The sequence below is a fragment of the Schistocerca americana genome, chromosome 7 (genome assembly GCF_021461395.2).
Source record: "Schistocerca americana isolate TAMUIC-IGC-003095 chromosome 7, iqSchAmer2.1, whole genome shotgun sequence".
In the NCBI taxonomy this organism is placed as follows: Eukaryota; Metazoa; Arthropoda; class Insecta; order Orthoptera; family Acrididae; genus Schistocerca; species Schistocerca americana.
In genome coordinates, this window is record NC_060125.1 from 250694158 (window position 1) to 250706358 (window position 12201).

A 12201-nucleotide genomic window follows, 5' to 3' on the forward strand; every position below is an offset into this window, starting at 1 on the left:
CAATAAACACCCACAGACGGCAGTGTGGCGGGAGGGGGGGGGGGGGGGGGGGGAGGAAGATGCATAACAGACTGCGGTCGTTGTCCTAATGCAGAACGGAGAGATTTATTTGACATCCAAAAGAGCATGATCATTGGATTTCGGGCAAAGCTGGAAGCATTTCCGTAACGGCTAAGTTTTTAAACTGTCTACACGACGCCGTGATTAAAGTATACCGTGAATGACAAACTGACGTTAACCAAAACCGCCGCCATGGCAACTGTGTACCACGGGGCCTAGATGACAGAGAGGAAAACGGCCTTGGAGATGTATACGGGAGAATAGACACGCAACTGTTGAGCTGCGGTGGTGCTGTGTGTATTTATAGTCTAGCGGCAGACGTCGAGCAACGTAAACGCAGAGCCTAGATATATGGCGAAATTTCTTTATATCGTATTCCGTCATATATAATTGCATTGAAACCATTGCTCATGCAGCATATGATATGAAGAATATTGAAATTTAAGTTATCTACCATCGCAGCCAAAGTTTACCTGGAAAAAGTGGATTGGTGCATGAATTCATGGAGATTTTGTCTGATGTGTTGTCATGCAGGTTGCTGTAAGTATATTTACCAATCGTCATTTTTTAGTTGAGGTTCTAGAATGGTTCTGGTGGTGACTTATTAAATGTTACTGGCTGTAAGGTTGTGGAGAAGTTAAAATGGCTCTGAGCACTATGGGACTTAACATATTAGGTCATCAGTCCCCTAGAACTTAGAACTACTTAAACCTAACTAACCTAAGGACATCACACACATCCATGCCCGAGGCAGGATTCGAACCTGCGACCGTAGCAGTCCCGCGGTTCCGGACTGAGGCGCCTAGAACCGCACGGCCACCGCGGTCGGCGTTGTGGAGAATGTTTAAAAGTTAGAAAAGGTGTGACACGCAATGCAAGTCTAACACTCATGACATTTTGTTCACTATGGATTTAATAGAAAGGTGTAGGCATAGGAGAGAGTTGGAAACATTCTTGGCGCGTATGGGGTAAGTGCATCGAAGAAATTACGTCAGAAAATAATTTTCAAATTTCAGGTAGGGTCGTTTCGAGGTGACTTTTTCGCCACATTCAAGCAAGACGGTCTTGCAGTTCACCACTATGGTCCACGTCAGTGTACTCGATTATTGGCAGATCGGATGAAGTGTGTCAGTACGAACTCTGTAAGACACTTACATTCCGTGGGAAATATTGGGTAAAAAAGAAGGGAAGGAAGATTAAGGTTAAACAGCCTGCTGATGGCGAGCTCATTAGAGCATTCGAGACAAAGGAGAGGCTAGGATTGGGAAATATGGGAAAGAAAATCGACTGTGCATTTTCAGAGGAAAGGTCCCAGCATTTGCCTCAATCAATTTAAGGACATGACGGAAAACCTATATAGGGGCGGCCAGGTGGGAAGTTGAACCACTGTGGTAACATCATGAAAAGAAATTAATGCTTGGCCACAGCAAAAATACCTGAAGCAATGGTCAGTAATACCATGCATCTGATGGCACAAAGGAAGTATTTTGTGTTATGAAATGCATCCTATGGCTGTGTCCATCGCAGTTGGCAGCTACTGCCAAGAACTAAGACGCTTTGCGGCCGCAATATAAGAACAACGACCAAGGAAACTGCATAAGTGTTGCTACTTTACGAAAACTTCCAGGAGCTTGGCTGGAAAGCTATTTGTTCCACACCTGTTCTTCCAATCCTGTGCCTTCATACGTGCGTCTTTATCGATACTTACCAACAACGATCAAGTAATTTCCTTTGTGGATAAAAATGCACTGTAAACTTGTGTTGACGGTATCTTTATCTCTGAACCAGTAGGTTTCCAGACGTGTGGAATCCAAAAACCGCCTGAGCATTGTCAAACTGGCTTAGGTAATGTGAGGGAACATATTGTTGATGATTAATTTATCTCTTTCTAGCACTAGCACTCCGTCTTCAGGCCACGAGTGGCCTACCGGGACCATCCGACCGCCGTGTCATCCTCCGTGGAGGATGCGGATAGGAGGGGCGTGGGGTCAGCACACCGCTCTCCCGGTCGTAAGATGGTATTCTTGACTGAAGCCGCTACTATTCGGTCGAGTAGCTCCTCAATTGGCATCGCGAGGCTGAGTGCACCCCGAAAAATGCCAACAGCGCATGGCGGCCTGGATGGTCACCCATCCAAGTGCCGGCCACGCCCAACAGCGCTTAACTTCGGTGATCTCACGGGAACCGGTGTAATCACGGCGGCAAGGCCGTTGCCCATTGATTTATCTTTTAAGTTTTTATATTAAATAAATGACAAAGATAAGCGAAAAATTGCGTTGTTCTAAAACAAATTAATTACAACATACCATGATAACTGCACGATGAAAGTCTACGTTAATAAAACAAAAGCGTCCGTTAAAGCAACCTGCTCAATACTTTAAGCATTAGTAAAATATTACGCTGGCCTGACCTCGATATGGTCCGTGTCTACGTGAAGTTCAAAAATGGTTCAAATGGCTCTGAGCACTATGGGACTTAACAGCTGAGGTCATCAGTCCCCTAGAACTTAGAACTACTTAAACCTAACTAACCTAAGGACATGACACACATCCATGCTCGAGGCAGGATTTGAACCTGCGACCGTAGCGGTCGCGCGGTTCCAGACTGCAGGGCCTAGAACCGCTCGGCCACTCCGGCCGGCTCTACATGAAGTCCTGTGTCATGCTGAAACTGGCATAATCGCAGAATGTTTGACAACTCTGTAACCGTTGACTTAGTCCTCGAGTGGCACAGAACTGTCCTCCTAAATTCGCCTTAGTTTTTTTGAAGTTTGATGAAATATTTTGAAGACGATTTGACAATGAGTTAAAATTTCAATTTTCCAACTGTAGTAAGGTAATTGTGTACATCAGTTACAATTGTTCTTACTTCTCACTAGACGATCCATTAGCCTATCTCTCTTACATAGACGTTACTATAGCAATGAGAGAGAGTTCATCTGAGCGCCGTCCCAATACAAGAAAGCCATTGCGTTCGTTTCCTGAAGTTAACGCAGCCGTAGCTGAGTGTTTGAAAGTCGCTGAAAGACTGGTACACTTCATGCCAGTTCTTTTCTTCCTTCTCTAACGCGACTGAAAGTAACCACAACGAAACTATGTCAGTCATCTAGTGGTTGTTGCAGTAAAAAAGACTTAAGAAAGTCTTTGCGTTTGTGGTGCATTTGTGGAACGGAGAGCTCTGCAAGAATGTCACAACTTTCAATAATTATTACTTTATTTGTATTATTAATTCGTTCATATGAGCATTCTGTCACTTGTGGTGGAGATAGGAAAAAAGGAAGCACTGGATGTTAACCACACAGTATACGCATTTATACTGAGAGGTCTTAGCGTCCAGAGGGACACAGGAGGAGGTGATTAATTTCGACAGTACATTAGTTTTTCCCCCACTAGGAACCATGGACCTTGCGGTGGGGGGGGGGGGGGGGGTCGGGGCGTGGGGGGAGGGGGCCGGGGGGGGGGGCGGGGGTGGGGGGCTGAGAGGGTGGTTTGCGTGCCTCAACGTTTCAGGTAGCTGTACCAGAGACGCAACCACAACGGAGGGCTATCTGTTGGGAGGCCAGACAAACACGTGGGTCCTGAAGAGGGGCATCAGTCTTTTCTACAGTTGCAGGGCCAACAGTCTGGGTGATTAACTGATGTGGCCTTGTAACATCAATCAACATGGCCTTGCTGTGCTGGTACTACGAATGCACGGGGAAGTAACAGCCGTTATTTTTCCCGAGGGCATGCTGTATGGATGAAAGATGATGGCATCCTCTTGGGAAAAAAATATTCCGGAGGTAAAATAGCCCCCCCCCCATTCGGATCTCCAGGCGGGGCTACTTAGGAGGATGTCGTCATCAGGAAAAACAGAACTGTCATTCTACTGATTGGAGCTTGGAATGTTAAATCACTAATCGGACAGTAAATTTAAAAAGGGCAATGGCTAGGCTGAAGTTAGATACACTGGTGGTTGGTGAAGTTCGGTGCCAGGATGAACAGTACTTCCGGCCAGGTGAGAACAGGATTATAAACACAAAATCAAATAGAGATAATGCAGGAGAAAGTCTAATAATGAATAAGAAAATGGAAATGTGGGTAACATACTACGAGCAGCATAGTGAACGCGTTATCATAGCCAGGATAGACAAAAAGCTGACACCCAACACAGTGGCACAAGTAGCTCCTCAGAAGACGAAGAAATTGAAATAATGGGTGATTAGGTAAAAAAAAGGTTCAAATGCCTCTGAGCATTACGGGACTTAGCTTCTGAGATCATCAGTCCCCTGGAACATTGTTGTTGTTGTGGTCTTCAGTCCTGAGACTGGTTTGATGCAGCTCTCCATGCTAATCTATACTGTGCAAGCTCCTTCATCTCCCAGTACCTACTGCAACCTACATCCTTCTGAATCTGCTTAGTGTATTCATCTCTTGGTCTCCCTCTGCGATTTTTACCCTCCACGCTGCCGTCCAATACTAAATTGGCGATCCCTTGGTGCCTCAGGATATGTCCTACCAACCGATCCCTTCTTCTAGTCAAGTTGTGCCACAAACTTCTCTTCTCCCCAATCCTATTCAATACATCCTCATTAGTTACGCGATCTACCCACCTAATCTTCAACATTCTTCTGTAGCACCACATTTCGAAAGCTTCTATTCTCTTCTTGTCCCAACTATTTATTGTCCATGTTTCACTTCCATACATGGCTACACTCCATACAAATACTTTCAGAGAAGACTTCCTGATGCTTAAATCTATATTCGATGTTAACAAATTTCTCTTCTTCAGAAACGCTTTCCTTGCCATTGCCAGTCTACATTTTATATCCTCTCTACTTCGACCATCATCAGTTATTTTACTCCCCAAATAGCAAAACTCCTTTACTACTTTAAGTGTCTCATTTCCTAATCTAATCCCCTCAGCATCACCCGACTTAATTCGACTACATTCCATTAGCATCGTTTTGCTTTTGTTGATGTTCATGTTATATCCTCCTTTCAAGACACTGTCCATTCCGTTCAACTGCTGTTCTAAGTCCTTTGCTGTCTCTGACAGAATTACAATGTCATCGGCGAACCTCAAAGTGTTTATTTCTTCTCCCTGGATTTTATTACCTACTCCAAATTTTTCTTTTGTTTCCTTTACTGCTTGCTCAATATACAGATTAAATAACATCGGGGAGAGGCTACAGCCCTGTCTCACTCCCTTCCCAATCACTGCTTCCCTTTCATGCCCCTCGACTCTTATAACTGCCATCTGGTTTCTGTACAAATTGTAAATAGCCTTTCGCTCCCTGTATTTTACCCCTGCCACCTTCAGAATTTGAAAGAGAATATTCCAGTCAGCATTGTCAAAAGCTTTCTCTAAGTCTACAAATGTAGGTTTGCCTTTCCTTAATCTATCTTCTAAGATAAGTCGTAAGGTCAGTATTGCCGTCGTGATCCAATACGGAATCCAAACTGATCTTCCCCGAGGTCGGCTTCTACCAGGTTTTCCATTCGTCTGTAAAGAATTCGCGTTAGTGTTTTGCAGCTGTGACTTATTAAACTGATAGTTCGGTAATTTTCACATCTGTCAACACCTGCTTACTTTGGGATTGGAATTCTTATTTTCTTCTTGAAGTCTGAGGGTATTTCGCCTGTCTCAAACATTTTGCTCACCAGATGGTAGAGTTTTGTTAGGACTGGCTCTCCCAAGGCCGTCAGTAGTTCTAATGGAATGTTGTCTACTCCCGGGGCCTTGTTTCGACTCAGGTCTTTCAATGCTCTGTCAAACTCTTCACGCAGTATCGTATCTCACATTTCATCTTCATCTACATCCTCTTCCATTTCCATAATATTGTCCTCAAGTACATCGCCCTTGTATAGACCCTCTATATACTTCTTCCACCTTTCTGCTTTCCCCTCTTTGCTTAGAACTGGGTTTCCATCTGAGCTCTTGATATTCATACAAGTGGCTCTCCTTACTCCAAAGGTCTCTTTAATTTTCCTGTAGGCAGTATCTATCTTACCCCTAGTGAGATAAGCCTCTACATCCTTACATTTGTCCTCTAGCCATGCCTGCTTATCCATTTTGCACGTCCTGTCGATCTCATTTTTGAGACGTTTGTATTCCTTTTTTCCTGCCTCATTTACTGCATTTTTATGTTTTCTCCTTTCATCAATTAAATTCAATATTTCTTCTGTTACCCAAGGATTTCTACTAGCCGTCGTCTTTTTACCTACTTGATCCTCTGCTGCCTTCACTACTTCATCCCTCAGAGCTACCCATTCTTCTTCTACTGTATTTCTTTCCCCCATTCCTGTCAATTGCTCCCTTATGCTGTCCCTGAAAATCTGTACAACCTCTGGTGCTTTCAGTTTATCCAGGTCCCATCTCCTTAAATTCCCACCTTTTTGCAATTTCTTCAGTTTTAATCTACAGTTCATAACCAATAGATTGTGGTCAGAGTCCACATCTGGCCCTGGAAGTGTCCTACAATTTAAAACCTGGTTCCTAAATCTCTGTCTTACCGTTATATAATCTATCTGATACCTTTTAGTATCTCCAGGGTTGTTCCATGTATACAACCTTCTTTTATGATTCTTGAACCAAGTGTTAGCTACGATTGAGTTATGCTCTGTGCAAAATTCTACCAGACGGCTTCCTCTTTCATTTCTTAGCCCCAATCCATATTCACCTACTATGTTTCCTTCTCTCCCTTTTCCTACTGTCGAATTCCAGTCACCCGTGACTATTAAATTTTGGTCTCCGTTCACTACCTGAATAATTTCTTTTATCTTATCATACATTTCTTCAATTTCTTCGCCATCTGCAAAGCTAGTTGGCACGTAAACTTGTACTACTGTAGTAGGCATGAGCTTCGTGTCTGTCTTGGCCACTATAATACGTTCATTATGCTGATTGCAGTAGCTTACCCGCACTCCTATTTTTTTATTCATTATTAAAGCTACTCCTGCATTACCCCTATTTGATTTTGTATTTATAACCCTGTATTCACTTGACCAGAAGTCTTGTTCCTCCTTCCACCGAACTTCACTAATTCCCACTATATCTAACTTTAACCTATCCATTTCTCTTTTCAAATTTTCTAACCTACCTGCCCGATTAAGGGATCTGACATTCCACGCTCCGATCCGTAGAATGCCAGTTTTCTTTCTCCTGATGACGACGTCCTCTTGAGTAGTCCCCGCCCGGAGATCCGAATGGGGGACTATTTTACCTCCGGAATATTTTACCCAAGAGGACACCATCATCGTTTAACCCTTACATTAAAGCTGCATGCCCTCGGGAGAAATTACGGCTGTAGTTTCCCGTTGCTTTCAGCCGTTCGCAGTACCACAACAGCAAGGCCGTTTTGGTTAGTGTTACAAGGCCAGATCAGTCAATCATCCAGGCTGTTGCCCCTGCAACTACTGAAAAGGCTGCTGCCCCTCTTCAGGAACCATACGTTTTTCTGGCCTCTCAACAGATACCCCTCCGTTGTGGTTGCACCTACGGTACGGCTATCTGTATCGCTGAGGCACGCAAGCCTCCCCACTAACGGCAAGGTCCATGGTTCATGAGGGGAGGCCCTGGAACTTAGAACTACTTAAGCCTAACTAACCTAAGGACATCACAGACATCCATGCCCGTGGCAGGATTCGAACCTGCGACCGTAGCGGTCGCGCGGGATGAGATAAAAGAAATTATTCATATACTAGTAGTTAAGGGAGAGGGAAACTTAATTGTGAAGGGTGACTGGAATTCGGTATCAGGAAAAAGGAAGCGACGAAAACGTAATAGGGGAATGTGGTCCGGGGGATGAGAATGAAAGAGGATCCGCCTGATAGAATTTTGCGCTGAGCGTAATTTAACACTTGGTTTAAGAATCGTGAAAGAAGGTTGTATAAGTGGAAGAGACATGGAAACACCAGAAGGTTTCAGATTGATTATATAATGATAGGACAGAAATTTCGAAATCAGATTTTAAGGTCTAAGACACTTCCAGAGGCAGATGTGGACTCTGACAACAGTTTATTGGTTATGAAGTGTAGATGAAAACTGAAAAAATTATAAAAATGTAGCATATGAAGGAGCTGGGATCTGGATAAGCTGAAAGAACCAGAGGTTGTTGAGAGTTTCAAAGGGAACCTTGTCAAAGGCACCTACCTACACGATAGTTAGTGTGTATGTGTGTGGGAGGGGGGGGGGAGGGTCTGGACCCGTGGCACGGAGATCTACGATCTTTTGGAATGCGAATAACGACTTGCAAGTAGCCATAAAAAAGTTTCGCTTCTGACCCTGCTAAAAATCTGCGTAATGCCGACTTTTCAATCATTTCCTTGCAAGAAAAACACTTGACTACACTATTTTTTTTCCTTCCCCTGAGAACTAGGGAAGGAGGTGCGGCACCCCCCTTGCCGACAGGTAAGGGCGGCCTTGAGCGTTACCAACAACTGACTGAAACAGGAGTAATGAATAGTGTGGTAGACGAATGGGGAACTTTGACAGTAAAGGCAACAGAGGATCAAATAGATTAAAAGATAAGGCCTAGCAGTAATCCGTGGCTATCACACGATAAACTGAATTTAAATAACGGTAGAAGAAAATATAAAAATGCAGCAAATGGAGCAGGCGATGAGGGAAAAACGTCTTAAAATAAGACTGACAGGGAGTGCAAAATGGCTAAGCAGGAATGGCTAGAGGACATATAAGAATATATATGTAGGGGAAAGATAATAGCATCAGTAGGAAAAATGATGAAACCTTTGGAGGAAAGAGGAGCAACTGTAAGAATACCAAGAGCTTAGATGAAATTACCAGTATTAAGCAAAGAAGGAAAAGCTGAAAAGTGAATTAGTACGTAGAGGGTCTGTACTAGGGAAATGAACTGAAGACAAAATTGTAACAAGAGCAGATGACGTAGAGAAAAATGAGATGGGAGTTATGATATTGCGAGAAGAATTTGACAAAGCACTGAAAGACCTAAATCAAAACAAGACATCTGAGGTAGATGTCATTCCGTCTGAACTACTGATGCCCTTGGGAGGTGCAGCGACAGCAAAATTATTCCAACTGGTATGCAAGATGTATGAGACAGGCGAAATAGGCTCAGACTTCAAGAAGAATATAATAATTTCAATGCCAAGGAAAGCAGGTGTTGACATATGTGTAAATATTACCGAACTATCTGTTTAATAAGTCATCGCTGCAAAATATTAACGCAATAATTATTTACAGAAGGATGTAAAACCTGGTAGAATCCTCCCTCATGGAAGATAAGTTTGGATTTCAGAGCATTGTAGAAACACGCGAGGGAATACTGATTCCATAACTTATATAAAAAGATAGGTTAAGGATAGGCACACTTACGTTAGCGTTTGTAGATTTGCAGATAGTTTTTGACAGTGTTGACAGGAATACACTCTCGGAATTCCCGAAGATAGCAGGGGTAAAACACAGTAATCGAAACGATATATACAAAATGTACAGAAACCAGATGGCAGTTATAAGAGTCGAGGGTCATGAAAAGGAAGCAGTGATTGACAAGACAGTGAGACGGGGCTTATGGACTATCCATGATGTTATTCAATCTGTACACTGAGCAATGATTAAATGAAACCAAAGTAAAATTTGGAGAAAAAATTAAAGTTCAGGGAAAAGAAATTAACACCTCGATGTTTGCCGATGACATTGTAATTCAGTCACAGACAACAGTTGAACGTATTCTACTATGTCTTAAAAGAATATGGATGTCAAAAAAAGTAAAACAAGGATTACGAAATATAATCGAATTAAATCAGGCTATGTTGAGGGAATTAGGCCAGGAAACGAGACATTTAAAGTAGTAGATGAGTTTTGTTAAGATGACTGATAATGGCGGAACTAGAGAGGATATAAAATGTAGACTGATGATTGCAAGAAAAGCGTTTCTGAAGATGAGAAATTTTTTAACATGAAGTATAAATTTAAGTGCAGGAGTAGAGTCAGCGTTAAGTTGAGCCCTGACAGTCGTAGTGGGCTGGGCGTGATATCCTAGCAGGCATACCACAACCAGTAACGTAACGCGATTTTGTTAACGTCTCTGTCGCAGTGCCTGTGGTGTCACAGCTCTGTGGACGGTTACGGTTTGCTCTTGTAGCTGTTACCACTTCGCAGTCGAAAGCTGGCAACCGCGCTACGAGCTGTCAGGGCCCATCTTACGCCGTCTCAACTATAGGAAGTACTATCTGAAGGTCTTTGTCTGGACTGTACCCTTGTACGGAAGTGAAATGTAGATGATAAAACAGTTTAGAAAAGAAGAGAAAGAAGCTTTCGAAATGTGGTGCGATGAAAGAATGCTGAAGATCATGTTATGTAACTAATAAGAGGTGTAAGTAGGCTGTTTAGGTTTTTATGTTGGTAAGGCCACGTAGCGCTCTGTATGAAAATCACTGACTGTGCTGTGTGCAGTCGGAATATTCGCTATTGTAGTGTTGGGCAGTTGGATGTGAACAGTGCGTAGCGTTGCGCAGTTGGAGGTGAGCCGCCAGCAGTGGTGGATGTGCGGACAGAGATGGCAGAATTGTGAGAGCGGACGTTCTGGGCGTGTGTCCATCAGAAAGAGTAAATTTGTAATACTGGGTATAATGAACCGATGTATATATATATATGTGTGTGATGACTTTTGATCATTATTAAGGTAAATTCATTGTTTATTCTCTACCAAAATCTTTTTCATTTGCTAACTAAGCCTATCAGTAGTTAGTGCCTTCAGTAGTTTGAATCTTTTATTTAGCTGGCAGTATTGGCGCTCGCTGTATTGCAGCAGTTCGAGTGACGAAGTTTTTTGTGAGGTGAGTGATTCATGAAAGGTATAGATTATTGTTAGTCAGGGCCAGTCTTTTGCAGGGATTATTGAAAGTCTGACTGCCTTGCACTAAAAAATATTGTGTGTCAGTTTAGTGATGATCAGAATAAGCAAAGAGAGTAATGTCTGAGTACGTTCAGTTTTGCTCAGCTGTTTGAAAATCAAATAACGTAGAGGTTTATCAGCACAGTAATTCATTAATTTTTCTAAGAGGATGTTTCAGAGGTACTGAACAGAACTAGGGAAAAAAGAAATTGGTCGTGAACTTGACTAAAAGAAGGGATCAGTCGATTCAGTACATTCTGAGACATAAAGAAATCACCAATTTAGTATCCAAGAGAACTGTGGGGGGGGGGGGGGCTATATATTGTAGACGGATACCTTCCCGAGGTGAATACTGCGAAGAGGTTCAAAAGAATGTAGGTTGCAGTGGTTATTTGGAGATGTAGATCCTTTCGCAGGGTAGAGAGCGTGAAGACCTACATCAAAGCACTCTTCGGACTGAAGATCACAACAACAACACCAAAATTAGTTTTTAAAGACAGACATTTGGTATCCGTGGGGATCGATGGAGCTACGTTTCTGGTGCGAACTGCAAGAACTGCATTTTTCATGTGTGGGGGTTGAGTTATATTAGCAGTTTCCGACTTGCAAAGGCGAATTTTGTGATCAGGCGTAGATGCATGCGACTTTCTGGTTGCATCTATCAGTACTGGTGGCTGATTGTTATATATGAATTTCAAAGTGGACTGTGTTGACACAAGAAGCTGGTGTTTTTAATCTAAAGCAAACGAGAAGAAAAGCTAGTGCTCAGAGGTATTGGTCACGTAAACGGACATGGTGATAAGGCATGTTAGTGTGAAATTAAACCATATTGTTTCCGTGGGAACTGACATGTATCGTTCCCTGTGATTTGCAGTCTGTTTTTTTTTCTCTACATTTTTGTCTATATCTTTGCTGATATTTGCGCGAAACTGCAGTATGATAGTTGGTGTTGTGTGGCGATAGGCAGCGGCTCATGTATCCGGTGCAGATGTTTCAAGTTGAGAGTTATCTGAAGGCAGTCAGACTCCTACAGAGACGGAGAATCAATTCCCAAAACGCATCTGATTAGCACCCGAAACTGTGCAAAGAAGAATAATGCCAAATATCTATTTCCTTTTGAAATATCTTCCGAGGTGTGATTCAGGAGTATGACAACTCACATAAATCGTACTTAAACAATGAAACACAACATTAACACAGAGATCCAGGGCACTATTAATTAATTTTGCAGTAGCGATAGGGGGAAAATTTGCTTCCGACCTTACTCTTTTTATTTTAGGTGT

The 12201-nt window shown here is 42.7% G+C and overlaps 1 pseudogene; it reads right to left on the bottom strand.

Moving 5' to 3' along the window:
• Positions 1 to 2157: 2157 nt before the first annotated feature.
• On the bottom strand, positions 2158 to 2275 carry LOC124623530 (annotated as a pseudogene).
• Positions 2276 to 12201: the final 9926 nt, after the last annotated feature.